General features: G+C 43.7%; 1 protein-coding gene across 1 annotated transcript in view; it reads left to right on the forward strand.

The window, feature by feature from the left end:
- Positions 1–18,624, forward strand: part of znf385c (zinc finger protein 385C) — a 110,201-nt gene that overhangs the window by 17,780 nt on the left and 73,797 nt on the right. The gene's annotated exons all lie outside the window — the stretch shown is intronic.

Below are 18,624 nucleotides of genomic sequence, written 5' to 3' on the forward strand. Positions count from 1 at the left end.
AGGAGGAGAATTAGTGTGGGAGAAGTAGAGAAAGCTCCCGGGTCTGCCCCGAGCTCAGGTGTTGGGATCAGCAGTGTGTGGATGTATGGACATCTTCCAGCTCCAACACAGGGCTACCTAAACCGTTGCCTCACACATTTTACTGTTCGTCTGTCAGCTGGAGCTTTAAAACCAGAAAGTTAGACTCATCTGCATGTGACCTCACTGTTATATATTTACTTAAGGACGAGAAATGTCAGCAGCACACTTGACTTCTTTTTCTCTGCCACTTCAGCACCGCTCCGTCCTTGAGTCACATCTGCTTTTTAGCTCGTGGTGTTTGTGACTCAACGAGCTGCTCTCATCACTGTTGAGCAAGGAAAATATAATGTGAGCGCTCTGGATGTGCCAAACCGTCCACAACATGAGGTTATGTGTCTGACACATGCCTCAGATATTTTATCCATGGCAGAGGCCCACATTTAGAAATGTGTTGAGTTAAATTATGTACATATAGGAATCAAAAGACTTTTGAAACATTTGTTTGTTATTCATGTTAATATGAAGCAGGATTCTGGATGATAAGTTAAAGTTAAATGTGTCAATTTGGTGCACTTTGAGTGAAACATTAAGAGCCAGTATAAATATTAATTCACCAAGGTCATATTATGTTTTGTTGAAAATACATTGAACAGGATGCAATTACATGATTTGATCGTAAAACTGAAAACATTATTTCCACCAAAGAAGTCTGATTGTATAGAAGGCTACTTAAATTTTTTTAATTTCTCTTACATTTTATACCTCAGATAACATTTTGAACATGAGTTTATAGTCTCAATCACTAGTTTAAAGTCTTCTTAAATGCAACATGATGTTAATTTAATAGATTATGGTCGAGTTTAGAGTCAAATAGGCTACAAATCAGAATATGCTGTAGGGCGGGCTTACTGTGATTGACAGGTTCTCTACGCCACTCCTCCGCCACTCCTCCGCCACTCCTCCACATGCCAAACATGGTAACTTCTGTTCATTGTTTGCAAAAAACATCATGGCGACGGCCGCAATCCAACATGGCGATCCTAAAACCACCAAACTCAAGTCCTAAAAAGGCCGTCCCTAAGTCAATGGATGACTTCACTATGACTACGGTCGCCATAATTCAGACACATTCGTGTCTAAAAGGTATTGTCTGTCATGCTTGTCATTTTGTAACAGCTATAGTCCCAATTCAGATTATTTCTTTAATACAAGTTTTGCCTTTTGACCTTTTTTTTTATTGTTGCCATCTTCCATTCTGTGGAAGGACCATTAGCTGACTGGGTCACGCAGCTCCAGCCGAAGTTAATCCTCCATACTGAAGAAGAAAAGTTAGCAGAAGCCATAGGGACATATTGTGTATAAACTCTGCCTGGGAGACTGTTACCAATTTCCCAGAATGTCTTTCCCATCTTGTATGAAAAATAATCACTGGCTTGAGTATGTGTATATACAGACCATTCATACAATACAACAGCAAATAGCTTCCTAAAATACATTCACGCTCGTCCAAGAATGTCAGCGGGCTCATCGGGTCTGACGCTGCACTTTGATTACTGATTCGGCCACATTCTCAGACTACTATGAAAATGTGACATGTGACTCCTCTTTTTAATCCCTCGTGTCAGTGTGTGTCTGTGTGAGTGTTAACTGAAACCACGATAATCCACCAGAAAATGCTTAGCGACAGAGCTGTGGTTTGACAATGTGGAGGAGTTGAGCATCCATGAAGCGCAGATGTTGTTGGAATGGAGGTGGGACAAAGAAAAGGGTCTTAAAGAAAGGCTTAGTCTTTGATCTCTTACAATTGTTTGATTTATTCTGTTGGTGTGTCAAATGACACATATATAGTCAAGAGTAGCTGTTGCGAAGGCAACACAAAATAGGGACCCCAATAAGAAACACACAATGGTCATACTCCCTATTATAAAAACGGACTCTCTGGCACTAAAGTCCTCGGTAAACATTGATTATTGCAGCCAGAAATGATGACATCAACTAATCCACCTTGATTTGCAAGGTTTTTATTTATGTGTGTCGTTGTTTGTTTCTGGTCATCTGTCCAAGCTGATTGCCCAGTCAGTACAGCAGGTGCCCTCTCCACCGACTGGCATGTTAATCAGGTGGGATTAGGTCTAAATTGACTACAAATGTTATGGAAAATGGTTTGAATTACATGCTAAGCCCCCAATGGCCTGTAATCCACCGCGCTTCGCTTGGAAGAGTCATTCATGGGGTTAGTATGTATCTGTGTGTGTGTGTGTGTGTGTGTGTGTGTGTGTGTGTGTATTCTCGTCCACGTGCCAGCATGTGCCTCAGTGCGAGCCCCACACTCTCTCCACACATGAGGCAAATCCTAATCGCAATCACATCCACTGTGATCAAAAATTCTTGCCCTGGGAAGAAAAGGGCTTCATCTGCTTATTCTGGCTCCCGCTGAAAAAGACACATCAGTTAACTGTTGGGGATGGAGGGAGTGAGAGAAGAAGGAAAGGCTCGAGGCACCCTCTTGGTGTTTTTAAAGGACGTAATCAACGTGTTTGTCCCCTCTGAGCCACAGACGGCCTGGATAAAGATTAGTCTCAGCAAAGCAACAGATCCCTATCTCAAGGACAGTTTACCCTCACACCCATCACACATTAAACTGGCTTTGGGACAGTTGTTTTTACCCTTTTCCCGTCACTCACTTCTCACGCCACCTCTTAGCTGTGTCTAACACAGCGACGTCTAAGAATCCCTCTGATGCCAGGTGGTCGAGGTTACATTATCATCATGATTAACAGATGGTAAATAATCTGCACAGAGGACGAAAATCCCCGCTCGGGGTGAGGAAAAGAGGTAAAATGTTTTAAAAGCGGCCCAGTTTAATAACTGGGTTTGTGGCTGGAAGGTGTAAGGAAAGTTATAAGTAGCGTTGTTTCTCACCTTAACTGTTACTGAGGGGCCTTTCAGCAAAGCTCATGATCTCATCTGCTGAAATGAAGCAGACTATGATTGCGCTTGTCTTAAAGGTTGCTTCAGCCACAATCCTGCAGTTAAAATCAGAAGACTCAAAGAAAGGAAATTGTGAGTCGTCGTTTTGTGGAACCTAAAACTAGTAGAAAGTGTAATAGAAACTGCTGCCAGCGTCGGGTCATTAGAGCAGCGTACAGTGAGGTTGGAAAACCATCTGCTGCAAAGCAGCCCATAACTTAGATGGGAGAAGGTCTAGGGGGCGAGTCGGTTGAGAGGATATTATGCAGTAAGAGTTGTTACACTTTTGGGGGTAAAGGAGGATGATCCTGGAAGGTGACCTGCATGAAGACATTGAGACAACTTTCCTTTTAACGACTGAAATCTATAAACTTCCATACCAGAATACGCCAATAAAAACACAAGATCAAGAAAACAAATAGCTCTTTGGGAGATGATGAACCGAACATCCACACCCACAAAGAACATAATGCTGATTTAGTGAACTAAATATTACATTTGCATGATATTTAACTCCAAAGGCACTCAGATTAATGTTGCTTTCACGTGGAATCAGGCAGACGGTGTTGGACGCGAGCAGGACGGTAACATTCGGCTCGCAGACAATATCAAGCAACTGCAATGCTCGACAGCAAGTGTAACCTTTTGCTGTCCTTCGCGATGGAATTGATAATCTGTTATTACTTTCTCACACCTGAGAGCGTTAGTTAAGTTTTCAATAGAATAATAAGAAATGGCTGCATTTCTAACCCGAACCCCTTGGTCTACGTGTTCATGTAATTATTCTGGTAATGTATGTAGCTAACAGTTTTGCTTTCTTCTGAAGCAATAGCAACACAATAGCTCATATAGGTTCTGTGTAGAAAATGTGGCTTTTGATTTCAAGATTAATTCTGAATGCATCGTTGACCGCGCAAACCATAATTGGGTCAAGGCAGCCAGCAAGTGACGTTTATGTCAAAAGCTAACTGCATGCTAATGGACAAAGAAATTAGAGGTATGTGGGCAAGTTTTTTTGATTTGGGAATCCAACCCTGTAATGTGAATCTGTGTAACTGTATAGAGATGAAGCAGGGAGTAGCTGGAAAAGAGCAACTATACACTGTTGACTTTCCTTGTATAAGTAAACCTCTAAATGATTTATTTTCACAAGTCAAGATACTGATCTCACTGCAGTGTTCCCAGTGTGTGTGTGTGTGTGTGTGTGAGAGTGTGTGTGTGTGTGTGTGTGTGTGTGTACGTTTGTGGTGAGATGCTCATGTGCCGTGCACCCTATGAGGCATAAAGGCAGACATAAGTACAAAGAAACACACACACACACACCTATAAATGCCTCATGAATAGATAGTAGGGTCATTTGAAAAAGCTCTGTCCATGCGACAAGCACAGTGACTGTCCTCTGTGGAGGAGAGGGGTAATTCTCTTTCACGCATCATTAGACCTCCTCATGTGCCTGTGTGTGTGTGTGTGTGTGTGTGTGTGTGTGTGTGTGTGTGTGTGTGTGTGTGTGTGTTCAGCATCTGCCGCAGCCAATCAGAGCTGTTCATCAGTCCTGGACCACTCCAACTCCACATCACTGTAGGACGGCATCTCATTTTGGTTTCATCTGTGTGTCGGGACCAGGCCTCATGTCTTCCCTTTTCTATCGATCCTTTGTGTCGTTCTCTCTTCTTCCATCTCTCCTTTCCTCTCAGTGGTAGAGAGACACAATGAGAGTTACTCTTGTTTGTGGCCGACAGTCCATTTGGTGTTGAATTACGTTTTTTGGGTGTTCAATTTGATTTCTCTCCCCTCGTTCAGCAGTCTCCGCTGCTGGTATCATTTGTTGTGCAGAGGAGGTTGTAATGGCTGCCAATCTCCTACCTTGGACGTTGGTTGTGGTGAACATGTAGAAATGTTGTCACTTTCATTTGGCTGCAGAGGTGCTAAGTGTACCGTTTTCACTGCTGTCCCATCTAGTATCATCATCATTTTCGATCACTCTGACAGCCGCAGTCATCATAATCATTACTGGGTTAGATGTGTATCAGTAGTCATAGGCATAACTTTCCCCTGACCTCTTTTTGTGATCTCTTCTTTGGGTATCTACTGATGAATATGAATACCTAGATTTCCATTTAAAGATGCTAATGAATGTAGGACAAAAACTGTCACTCAGCGACAGTCAACTGAGGCAAACTATGGTAAACTAAAAGTAGTTTATTTAGTCACATATTGACAGAGTAACGAGTGGAACATAATAAAACCAGATAAGTCAATACTATGTTTCTATGGATGGTGTTGGCAGGTCTCTATGAAGGAACATAGTAATACAGAACAAGGATATAAATCACCACAGATGTCAAATCCAATCAAAAACTTCTCATTTGTTGCCATTTTAGTTGAAATTGTTTAAAATAAATACTTAAAGCTGGAATCGGCAACATTGGAGAAACCAATGAGAAAATAGGTTTTTCAATGAAAGCAGTAAGCAGCGCTAACTTCAAAAGTTACTGAATCAAGAAAGTCCCCAAGTTAGCAACACTGAATGTCTGCCCCGCCGGCCTCCCCCACAAGCCCCTCCCCCAAAATCATAATGATGAAGGTAAAAAAAATGAACATGGCCAGTAGTTACTGCTGTCAAGCTCGCAGCTTGTGGAAGACTCGGAGGAAGACATTCAGTGAACAGGCAGAATAAATGCAGAGAGACGGGCAGGAAGCAGGTAGGGCATCCAATCATTTAATTTGCATTTGATTTATTGATTATACATAATATAACAAAAAAGGGTTTCTAAAACACATTGTCTACTCTAGCAAGCCTGTTTGTTGGCCAGTAACAAACAGGATATGTGCCAAAATCGTCCTCATTGCTCTGCTGTTCTCAGTTTGAAGTAAATTGTGCGGAGGCCCTTCAGCCTCCAAGAAGAAGCCAGTGGCAGAAATGTGCTCTTTTGTCATTGTGCCTAACTTGGCTGTCCCAGATATGGAAATGGGCCGTGGCTAAAAAGAATCCACCCGTGGCGTTGAACGGCCTTACTGGCTGTTTGCACAAACATCTTTTCCGATGGAGAAGCCTATTAAAAAAACATTGCATAGCAGGCGTGGAAAGTGTTGGATCCCTTTTAAGTTGGACCAGCAGAGGTGTGGAGGATGCTGTCATACTCCTGCTGCATGTCCTACAAACATCTGGAGGGCCAACTGACTGATGCCAGGTTTCATTTAGTTAAATTTTCATCAGCTTTAAAAGCTATCTGCCCACACATGCTGGCTGATAAGATACTGCCATATTTCTAAGACAGCAAACTTGTGGGATGGAGACTTCATGACTACCTAATCCCAATAAGTAAGAACCGGAAAGCTGTTTTCCTGAGAGCTTGTGTTGGTTTGAAGTTCTCAATCGTTCCTCTCTCATCCTCCTTACAGCAGCTTGACACTTCAGTGTTTGATGCTAAATAAATGTAATTAGTATCAGGTGGTCTTTGAGGTTTTATTCTTCAGGAGTTCTCCAGGATAGAGGGATTGAGCTTTGGCCTTGAGGCTTTACTTTCTTATCTATGTGTTTGTCCGTCTGTTTGTCTGTTGAACAATCGGGGCATCAGGATTGTGCAGTCAGAGTTGAGGTCTAGTTAGCAAACCCCTCCAAATCAATCAAAGCTAACGAGAGTGGCTGTCTCTCAGTACGGAGCCAGAAGTTAATCAGAGTTTAGCTGGTGGCTGCTGCTGATTTTTGAAGTTGCACTCGTCGTTGATCCCAGGCCAACGGTCAGGCCGACTGTACGGCCATATATCACACAGCGCCTAAGTATAGGGCTGCCGTGACACCCAGTGACATTCTCACTTGTCACCACTGAATCCACTGATCCATCACACTATTCTAAGAGCGTATCCTGTATAACGGCCACAGTGGAACAACAAGCACGACAGCCACAGCTCATCGTTGTGTCACAGTTGACCCACTGATGAGTTAAACCTCTGGTCACCAGCCGGGTTGAGAAAGGTTAGCTTTGAGGATGTATTTCTTAATGAATTATTTCCACTGTCTCATTGTGCTGCACTGCAAAAGCGCAGATCAGTACCGCATCTCTCTTAAAAAGATTATTCATAGTATTCTGTTCATATCAGGAGCTTATAAAACACATTTTTCATTGATCGTTGTAAATTGCAGGGATCAGTGTTATCTTGAACTAGAAAATTCAGGACTTTGCAGTCCCCATTGTAGAGGTTTAGGAAACAGCAACAAATACTCAGCAACCAAAGCCTTTCAGGACATTTTTATGATATCTATTCTTTCATAATGGAATCACAGCATATTAATGAAACAATCATTTACCCATGCAGTTGAAAAGGTACAACTAGTTTGTTATCAGCTGTGCAATAACTATTCTTGAATATCAGGCTGCATGGTGGTGTATGTGCTATCGCCGTCACATCACAGCAGGAGGGGCCCGGGTTCGATCTTCAGTCTTTTGCAGGTTCTCCCCGTGGAAACGTTCCCACCGGGTTCTCACACCGCTCAAAGACATGCAGTTCAGGTTAATTGGCCGTAGGTGTGAACTCTGCCTTTGCCCAATGTCTGCTGGGATCATCTATTCCTGAATAGGAGACGCGGTTCGGATCATGCAATGGACTTCCTGAATCTTGAAGTGTTTAACCATCATCCGCTTCCAAGGGCCTGTTGTGTACACCGCACCTCTCGCTGAAGCTCTTCATGTCCAGTGGGCCCCGTATGTTCGTGCCCTCACTGTAAACGCTCTCATCAACACTCCCCTGGGCTTTTCCCAGCTACTGGAAGTCGGTCCTAAGTGTATTCCTCTGCAGCGGCTCATCTGCTGATCCATGAGCACCAGTTGGCTCTGTCACTCGACACTAAGACAGTGATGAAGAGCCCTGATCCAAGCTGTCGTCTTAGAAACACATCAGGAAACCAATACATAACCAACAGTGACTTGCCGGTACACTCATACGGAGCATGCAAATTTAGTGCCAAGTGCTGAATAATTGATATGGTGATAAAACCATTTTCCTCCTGGAGTCATTTCAGCAGTTATGGCTGTTGTGGAGGCAACAGCCGACTGTTTTGTTATTAATAGCCCGGTAATTGTGAGTGGCAACCTGATTGATTCACTTCGCTTCCTGTGAGAGCAATTGGCGACCCACACGCACATCATACGCGACCGTGTAAATGTGTGCTCTCTCGCACACACCCATTTAATACACACACACTTTCTCACACAGCGTTAAAAGTGTCTGCTTCGTAATTAACCTACTTTAACAGTGTTAATGTGTTCCTCGGGGTCTTTTACGTGCTGATAGGGGCGAAAAAAAAAGAGGAAGATGTGCCAGCGATTGTGAAGACAGATGGGGGAGGGGGAGTGTGCTGGTGTGTAGGTGTGTGTCGGAGACACACAGCTGGTGCTTTTAGCACGACAAGCTGCAAGGTTTTCCTCCTGCTCTGACCCCAGTCTCAGTAGCTGCCTTGACGTCCCCACATGAGATATCAACTTGGCAACACGCTCAAAGGCCCAATAAGAGTGCTGCGTCAAGTGGAGAGTAAGACGTGCTGTTTAGCTGTTCAGAGGTTGATCTGGTCATAGTGCAAGTAGGAATCTTTCGAGGGGAACTCCATTGGCCTACAGAGTTCAAAGGTTATGCTTGTTTCTTCTTGTCTGTCATGTTGTCGTAAAAGACACAGTGACTGGTGTGTTTGCTGCGACAGTCTGTGTGTGTTTATCAATCATAGCACAACCACAGACTAGCCACGTTTCTCTGCACCGAAAGATTGCACGGGATCCGGATACCACACAGACTTTACATGGAAGCTGATTCATGGCAGGGAGTGTGTGAATGTGTCTTTTCATTTGCCTGCTCACTGTAGCTTGTCAACGGAGCTCTGAGCGCGTTCATAACCCTTTTTTTTTTGGATAGCATCCAAACACAGAATGTGCCTGTAGTCTTTCTGTCAGAGCTTTAACAAAGCAGATACACATCCTCATTAAAGATTTGGCATGGATGGTATGCAGATTACGGGAGCGTGCCCAGTGCCATTTACCCTCCGCCCTCACTCCCACTGCGCTTCATCTCGGCCTCTAGTTCGGGTCTCTCTGCTGGGGCAGCCAAGTGCGGCCTCGCTCTGATTGGCACATTAGAAACACAGGCGCAATCGCAACGCAACCGTAGACCTGATTATAATCTCTTCCATATATATGCAGCAGAGACACAGGATGGCATTATGCAGTTGTAGTCATTTCATTATTGCATACAATGCTAATACGTCCACTAAATGGAACAGCTATGTTAAACAAAGATCTACAAATCAATCAAATCTAAATGAAGTAACTCTGAGTATTTCTTTGCTAATGCATGGCTTGTATCTGCCAAGCCCGCTCAAGCTGGCGCAGATTCACACTTGAACTTTAATACATCCCCATGCAATGGACTTCCCTGGATCTGGATTAGGTATACCTATATTAGATTATTGGATTAGATCAAATCAGAGATGCAGACATGGTAAAGCCAAAGAGCGGTACGGATGTGATGTACACACGGTCTGAGTTGTGTGTTGTGTGTCTTTGTGGTTGACGAGAGGCACGGGGATGTACAGTATGCAGTGACAAGTGTTTGTGTTTGAGTCCAACTGAAAGTAACTCAGCAGCGACTGTATGCGTCAGTATTTTTAGCAGCTTTGTTCTCCTTTCACATGATTTTCTCTGAAATGGTTGCACTGCAAAAATGCAATTCAAGAAACTACTCTCTTATTTTAACTAAATGTATTCTAATTTAAGGTTAATAATTGTTTCACGCACTATTTGCATGAAATGATTACATTTTCAAGAGGAAAGTAGGCCAGGCAGTAATAACAGCGTTTTTTCTTTTCTTTTCTTGAACCTGTCAAAAGCACAGTGTGTTTTAAAAATAACACAGTGAAATTATACATAATAGTATTGTTAGATTTAAAATTGAGTTGACTGAAAGCAGACCTTGAAACCGGGAGAGGGAGCAGGCCCTAATTTATGAGGCTGCTGCTTTGATTTTTTTTTTTTTTTTGCCTGTAATTCTGTTCTTTTCAACGCAGTTTGGGGCTGAAGGCGGCAGCTCGTTTTTAGTGGGAAAAAGCTCTGGTAAGGCATCACGCTGCCCAGCACCCACCACATGGTAGATCTAGATGTACACAGTGGAGCATTTACAAGAAGTCATTTTTGATCATCCTGTTATGTTTTTGGTTCGAACGCGATATCTCAGGAATGACTGGAGTGAATTTCTTCAAATTTGGCCGGACTAATTATAATTGCGTGGTCAAAGGTTTAGAAATCACGGTTGTTGATTGTAACTCAAGAATGTATTTGATAATTATGACAATTTCCCACAATTGTCTAATAGGATAACATTATGAAATGATTAGAGGCATTTAACCATAATTTTATTTAATTGAATTGCTCTTGATTATACAATATTTTGCTTCTGTTTTGAGGGGATTTTTTCCATTGTACCTACGGAACATGTCAGGCCCCTTCTCCACCATATATATATATATATATATATATATTTTCTGCTACTTATAGACACTGAACTTGTCTTCCCAGTATCTATATTTATGCATCATCTCACCACTAATCATTTATTTTTCTTCCTGGTGTGTCTCTGTGAGGAGCACGGCAACATAAATAAACCAGTACTCTCAGTTCTGGGCAAGTAATCCTTCCTCTTGTCGGAGCTGGCACTGGGGGTGTGACGGGGACTGATGGATGCAGAGGCAGCTTATTGGCAAAGACAGCTTGCATGCCAGCATCAACACCCTCGTTGATCCTCGGATAATACGGTTGGACACTCTCTCTTAGATCCCCCAACACACACACACACACACACACGCGCACACACACATTTAGACATGTGCAGCTGAATCACACTCGCTCACCCACATGCTGAAACAGCATTTCAGCAGGAGCAGATGTGCTCTTGATCTCCCTTTATTGGGACAGTCCTGCCTTTGGTCTTTGTTTGTGTGTGTGTGTGTGTGTGTGTGTGTGTGTGTGTCACAATGTCTGTATGCATGTGCATATGTTTAGTTTGAAGTAGCGTGCCTCAGTTGAACCCCCAGCTCCTCGACTGTATCTGCAGGCAGCCATTTCATTTCCTTTCTCGTAATGACTAAAAATCCACATTTGATTTGTAAAATGCTTTGAGTGTGGTTGTTGCATAAATAACCCCTTCACTTAATGACATTTGTTTACAATGGAACACGCAATTTGTCATTGTGTCTAACCACATGTGAGGAAGATCGACTCCGCTCTCTAGGTCTAATGAATTTCTTCTAACAGGACTAATGTCATTAAGGATAGGTAGGGATGGAGCTAATGCAATCAGATCCTTGCAGTAATTACAGCTATCCCCAGCCGGGCCCGGATCCGCCACTGCAATGTAGCAGCTCATCAGGAGAGCTTGTGAGCAATATGCCGCTCGCACCGTCCTCCGTTGGAGATGTCATCGGGTGGTTTCATCGAGTGGAAAATGCTCGAGATAGCTTGAATCTGACAGCACATAACTGTAGTGAAGTTGTACGCCTTTTTAATTGGGCAGGACATGTGAGGAGACCTGTCAGTGTCTTCATGCAACATCTTACTCTCCCATTCTGAAAGTGTGTGTTTAGTTTGCTCCATGAACAGAGACGGAGGGGGTGTGTGTTTCATTGACTTTGTTTCCCTCACTTCTGTCTCTTCCTCGCGTGTTGGCTGCGATGCGAAGGCAGAGGAATCCTCAGCTGGGAAACGGGACGTAGTCGTTCACTCAAGTGTTACTTTAAACAACGTCATTTACTCATGACGTGTGCACAGCTGGATCACCTGTCAAAGGGAATTCTACATAGACCCTCATGTGTCTACTAATAAATGTATGTTTATTCATGGGATTAAATGTGATTTACAGGACATCATCTTTTCATCAAAATATGCACATTTTGTCGGCTTTAATTTATTCCAACATTCGGAAATAAATCGCTGATAATAATCTTCACAAAACTTTAAGCATTTGTGATGTTTTTCTTTTTATTTATTTGTCAGATGGAGAGCATTTATCTGTACCAGTGTAGCAATAACACTTCCCTATTAGCCGCTCTCCTCTGGAAGCCGCTTCTCTCCTTGACAATCACAACCTTCCAAAAGAAACTGTCAAAAACCGTGAAACTGGTACAGGCCTAAAGTGTGCAGTCAGACAACCAAAAATTGCCATGTCAATTATGATAACAGCTGAATATTGTTTTCATATTTTTTTAAATCACTGCCAAATATTGGCAAAAGCAACCCATATTTCATTGACCAGCCCAAAGGATTTAAAAGTAGCACATTTGGGCAGAAACCAGCACAATCTGGCACCACGAGGTGTGGCTGATAGGTGCTGTCATCATAATGGATAACCAAAACACAAGGGCAAACATCTGTTAAGTCACCTCACTGTTAACAGTGATGATGATAATTATGTATCTATTATATTATCTGGATTTACTGGGTTTAATCCTATTCATGTTAAAAGCGACTCTAATCAACATTTGTATAATACAAGTATATCAAAAGAAAAATGCATTTGTAATTGTGACAGATTTCAAGCAGAGTCCTGACTTGTGAGGTGTAATACCTGTTTGTGGGAGAATCGCATGGTTCTCACTGGAGCTTGGAACATATTTGACAATAATTGCATTGGTGTTTAGAGATGGAGGCACATTATTCTTACTTAGCTCATTTTATCATTTTACATAAATGCAGGATTAGTGTCTCTTATCTAAAAGAAAAAAATCCATCTACTCTCCCTGCAAAATCTGTGTCATGTCAGCTCCGAATTAATCCCGTCCCCCAGACATCCGACAGAGCAAACAACAGCGTCTGTATCTCAACACTGATACAGATGCCTGTAAATTGATGGTTAAAATAAACTCGAGGTAAAGACTTTCCTCCGGGATGGGAGACGGACAGTTCCCTGCATCTGTGAGAGTGAAAGTGGACGCCAGCGCTAGTCAGTACTCATAATTCTGCAAGATTCTCTGAACCACGCAACTTTCAGCCGGCGGTGACAAACGTCCTCCATGCTTCTTCTCGGTCATCCGATGCGGTCATCAGAACACGTCGGCGGACGCCAAGCGCCACTGACACGGCTCTCAAAGTGCCAACTTTTTATGTAACACCTCCTGGAGAGACAAGACAACCACGACATATTGTTCAGATGATCCAGATGTTTGTCGAAGAAGGCAGAAACTGACAAGCGGTTAACAACACTTGGACATTAAAATACACAGATAGGACTTTGGCACTCAACAACTTTCTCTTTCTCTTCTCTTGCGTGTGTGTGTGTGTGTGTGTGTGTGTGTGTGTGTGTGTGTGTGTGTGTGTGTGTGTGTGTGTGTGTGTGTGTGTGTGCGTGTTGTGACTGTGGCTGAGCCTGGGTTTGTCCATGTCTAAGTATATCCAGTGTTGTATGGAACCTCTCCCAGTGTGTGGTTACTCCTACTGGGCAGTTCCCCCAAATGAGTTTGTGGTGAAATGCGAACAAGGCGAATCTGAACATTTTTTTTCCTGCATGGGCTAACTTTAGCACGCGCGAGGCAGACGGATGTTTGAGTAGTAGTGCAAAAACTGGACCGGTCTGTTTTTTTGTGGTTGAAGAATGAATAGGGCCGACCGGGCGGAGCGCTGGGTGTTGTGGGCCGTTTCCAGATTGTCAAACCTGTTTTTTTGGCATCCATGAAGGGAAGTCCAATAAAATATGTCGTATAATAATAGCATAGTGGAGACAGACAGGGGACACAACTAGCACTTAGGAGATGCTAAGCGAAAGGAGAAAAAAAAGTCAAAAGAAAAGAAATGTTCTAAAAGTCTTATCAAATGTTTCTGCAGGCGCTTTTTAGGGGATGAAAAACGGCCCTTGTGACGGAAATGTTGCTGATAATGTGTCACCCATTTGATCCTTTTTCTAATAGCACCAATCTGTTTCAGACACCTTTGCAGACTAAAGATGTTCATCCTGTTGATCACTAACAATCAATTAAATATTATCTATATTTCTATTTTTACATTCAGATGAGCAGATGTTTCCCATTATCCTATGATAGATGGACCCTTTAATAACTTATTCACTACATTTATGAGGCTCCGTTCATAACACATTGCTCCATCAAGTACCACTTACATTTAAATGTTGAACAGAGTTTATTAGAATTTCAAAAAGAGATTAAACTGCACTTCAGAGCAAATGCAGCAAGACAATTGCCCTTTCTATGATTTTCGTTTTTTCTTTGGTCCAAACAATTATTCTGCGTAATATGTGACCACAAAAGGGGCGGGGTTACAATTTTGTATAATTCATACAGGACGCTATACATAAATAGGCTATTGGGCACGTTGTTATCCTTTGAAACAACAACAAGCGTGCACGCTGGCGCATGAAGCTGCAGACATTGTGTTTGTGCTCACACTCAAGCATTCAAAGAGTGAGAAAGAGAGTCTGTCTTTCACACAATTTCACAGCATCCGGCACACATTAATAGCCGTTCCCTGGTGGCTGCATGTTGGAGCTGTGGAAATATATCAGACTGAGAACAAGCAAAGAAGTCAGGGGTGAAGAATACAGACACGCACACTGTGTATGAGTGTGTGATAGAGAGAGAGAGAGAGAGAGAGAGAGAGAGAGAGAGAGAGAGAGAGAGAGAGAGAGAGAGAGAGAGGGCAATATGTAACTGCTTGTTGACTGTGAGCTCAGCATGGAAGAGGAAAACAGCACAAGAGGTTGAACAGACAGAGAGGAGGCGATGAATAGCGGCAGCTGGAGTCAGTTGACCTGGCGGTCGTCTGCAGCTATCATCTTATTCACATAAATGCTTTTCTTTATCTGGTTACATTATTTCCTGAAGATTAGAGCAACACATCTAACACGTCTTAACAGAAAGTGAGTGTCATATACATATAAAACACTATATACTTTTTTTGTGAAAGTATAATGTCAACTTGTGGAGGGAAGGCCATGAAACGATGCCTTAATAACTAATGAGAGTTAGCCTCAGCCTCATCAACTAACAAGGGAAGCTAAAGAAGCTAATTTGATTTAAATTGGCCTTTCATCTGATGCTTCGAGCCAGACTTTACATTTTTAACCCGTTACTGACGAGCTTTTAAGTGAGCTAATTGAGCTTTGTGGTGCAGTTTCTATCATCCCAGAGAAAGACTCTGCTGATAGAGACATTTGCTCCAAATATGTTCAACAGAAAGCACCCCACAATGTGTGTTTGCATTGGACCGGGTGTAACGGCCCAAACTAGTGTAGGTTTATCATAAGCTCAAAGCACAAAACATGCTGGGACAAAATTATCCCTAAAATTGTTAACCTTTGCATATTTTTTCCATCAAGGCATTTGCACTGAATGGAACAGATATGAACCTCCATTGAACCTCTTCCTGACATGCAGGTGTGTTTACTTGTAACACTAGTGTCCCTTTTCTCCATCAGTTTATTTCGCCTATCTCCCTCTGTTTTTGGTCTCTCAAGTCTTGTTCGTTCATCTTTTCTAACGCCTCCCCTCCCATCTCATGTGTGTACTAACCTGCACAAGCGTGCGCACATCATCAGCAAGAGCAACCGCACTCATCCAACAAACGCACACCTCGAATACAGCCCCAGTGACGGGATCAGTGTGAAGCAGAATACATTTCCCCCGGTGAACCAGGATACACTGACACAATCGTGTACAAGCAAGCACATACACACGGGTAAACACACAAACACACACGCATAAACACACACAATACGAATAAATGCCCTCGCTGTGTGTTGCCAAAAGACTGCTGCAAACAGAGATTAGAGAAAACACATCACTTTATTTGCCTCTGCTTTTTATTTACTCTTGTTCGTCCACCGGGTCCAAGCTCTCGACCGCAGCCGCCCACCTCACGGTTGTAACTTATTTGTTAATAAGCGCAGCACTGATTCCTGTATAATTACCCTCATTAGAGAAGCGTAGCCTGGACTTGACAAAATCAGCGCTGATGCACTGGACACAAAGACCCCGGGCCTGTTCTGTAGTTGCTGCGGTGACGACAGTAATGATACTTTGATGATGCCAATTATACAAGTGCCTTTATGCTCTCCTCACAAATCACTCCCCCCATCCCCCTCCTCCCCCGCCCGTCTCTCTGCCATCGCTGACCTGATAGAAAAATGCCTCGAGCGCTGGTTGATTTTTCAGAACATTTTTGATCTTTACCCATCTAATGCATGTCAGACAGGGAAACAGGATATCCCCGCCCGCAGTCACATCCCTTCTAGGCCTCACTGTAATGGTGAGGAATGCTAACGATGGACATCTTTGCATCCGACTTTTCCATCAAACTACCTTTTCATTCCCGCAGGTGTATCGGTGTCACCTCCCCCGAGGCGCTGGACACAGAATATGTGTCCGTGCCCCGGCTGCCGCGATGCTCGTCGGCTTGATTGGATTTCATTTTCTGTCGATCGCGTTTGTTTATACTGCCAAGGTCAGTCCATGTGTTCTGGGCAGCGGAGGATATATTTAGCCGTGTCCAAAGGCCTCTGTTTATTTCTGCACGTTCCCTGAATATCCTCACTCCTTGTTTACAGAGTCTCAGGGCAACTTGTGTGCCTGTAACTTTACACAGGCCTGCATCTTGCGCACAGTTCGCATTGTGTGGTCACGTGACCTGTGTGAGAATCTGTGTCCCATTGGGCTTGCGCTTGTCGACGATGTCCCCTTCTTATCAGCGTGATTTAGGAGATGCTAGCATGCGTGCAGCAGTGTTCGCACTGGTCCATCTGGAGGCCAGTTCCTGCCCGCAGGGTGGACGGGCGGTGGTGCTCGTCGCGGTGGGTCGGTGGTTAGAGCTGGTTTGAGCTGGGGAGGGTGCTGTAGTATTTCAGGATCGGTGAGCGGCAAACACAAGATCATAAATAGCGCTTTTATTGCTGAGCTGCTATGCCGGTTGAGCTTGGATCTTTCACCAAGATCACAGCAGTGATTGATGGTTCCCATGTGACGAGGGAGGAGGGGGTGCGGTCTAGACGGAGGGGCACATCAGACAACGGAAACAGCGTACATAGCAGAGGCTGGCCGAGCCTCCTGCCCTCAGGCTCCTCCCTCGGGGTTACCCCCCTGACAGTCTCCTGTCCCGTGTCAGCCTACAATACAGATCTCTGTGTGCACACGCAGCGGGGGCTCTTGTCTCACACGGCGTCTACCTACAGCTGGATGGGTCTTTCAAGTTTCTGGAAGCTTTTCGGTTCAAACTCACTCAGACACACATACGCACAGGTGAAAGCTGCAAAAACCTCCCACCAGCAGGTGGAATCACAGCCACTATAGACACAAAGGTTGCTCATCCTGTTCACGCTCCAGGTACTAGACACTTCAGGGTAAAGTGGAAGACACCCAGAGTGTGAATATCCTATTGTGTCTCCTGCCAACAGCTTTGCTGTACCAGCAATTGTCATTCGCTAAGTCGTGTTAAAAGGTGTATTCAATGAGTGTGAGTTGATCTGCAATCTATTTTTGAACGGTTGTACAATGGGCTTTAAAGACAAGCATGAAGTCAAGACTGACTCTTCTAGGCTCGACACCCTGCTTTTCTTCCTCCAAAGCACAAGCAATCTTTGAGAGGATCTTATGTATGAGCGTTATGTTCCATGAAGAACTGTGCGAGGCGACAGAGGACAAAGGCGTGTAATATGCTCTGTATGGTATGTTCTGCAGGTCTTCATTGGAGGTTTTTGTTTTGACAACCATACTAATTTTGGGGCGGCTTGCTGAGTAGGGTGCGTGGTTAAGGACCACAGAGAATTTTTTTTTTAAATTCTGTGCCAGAAAGCAGCGTTGCTCAAAGCTTTTGAGAAAATATCTGATGGGGCCTCTTGAGTGCTCACAGATTGGCATCGTGAATAGCAGCTTTCATGGAGGCTGCTCGCCCTGATGTATTTTTGAGCAGTGTGTGTGCGTGTGTGTGTGTGTGTGTGTGTGTGTGTGTGTGTGTGAGAGAGAGAGAGTGTTTTCATGCATGTAGGTATGTATGCATCATAGACTCCACTTTACATTTGGTGTGTGTGTGTGTGTGTGTGTGTGTGTGTGTGTGTGTGAGTGTGTGTGTGTGTGTGTGTGTGTGTGTGTGTGTGTGTGTGTGTGTGTGTGTGTGTGTGTGTGTGTGTGGGCGGTGGAGGGGCAGTTTGGGTGTTTACATAAATAAAGAGGCAGAAAGCCAGCAGCAGAAAGGCACAGCTGGGTATATTTTACTGACTTTTTTTTCCAATGGTGATGTCTCAATCCTTCACAGAGCCACTGTGGATGTACCTTTTCATTTATTTATAGAGACAGTAGCTGCATGTGAAACAAACAGCTACTGTCCCTTACTGTCTATCCTGTCGAGGATTCTCCTCCACCAGAGAGTCCTCCATGGACAAATGGGTTCAAGCAGGTGCCCTTTTTGACAGAAATGACACTTTGCTTGTTTGTCTCTTTTGATATCGATGCCCCCACCCACCCGTTCATCCAGGTCCAGAAAGTTGGACAAACACAGAAGTGTTTCATCTTCAGCTCCAATACTTAATTCAGTTGCCGCGATATTCGTAACCCTGCCGATCTAATTTGAACCTCAATGTCAGCAGACATCGTCAGAG

This window comes from Clinocottus analis, unplaced genomic scaffold, assembly GCF_023055335.1.
Source record: "Clinocottus analis isolate CAN_PGR_092001 unplaced genomic scaffold, fCliAna1.0.p SCAF_16, whole genome shotgun sequence".
In the NCBI taxonomy this organism is placed as follows: Eukaryota; Metazoa; Chordata; class Actinopteri; order Perciformes; family Cottidae; genus Clinocottus; species Clinocottus analis.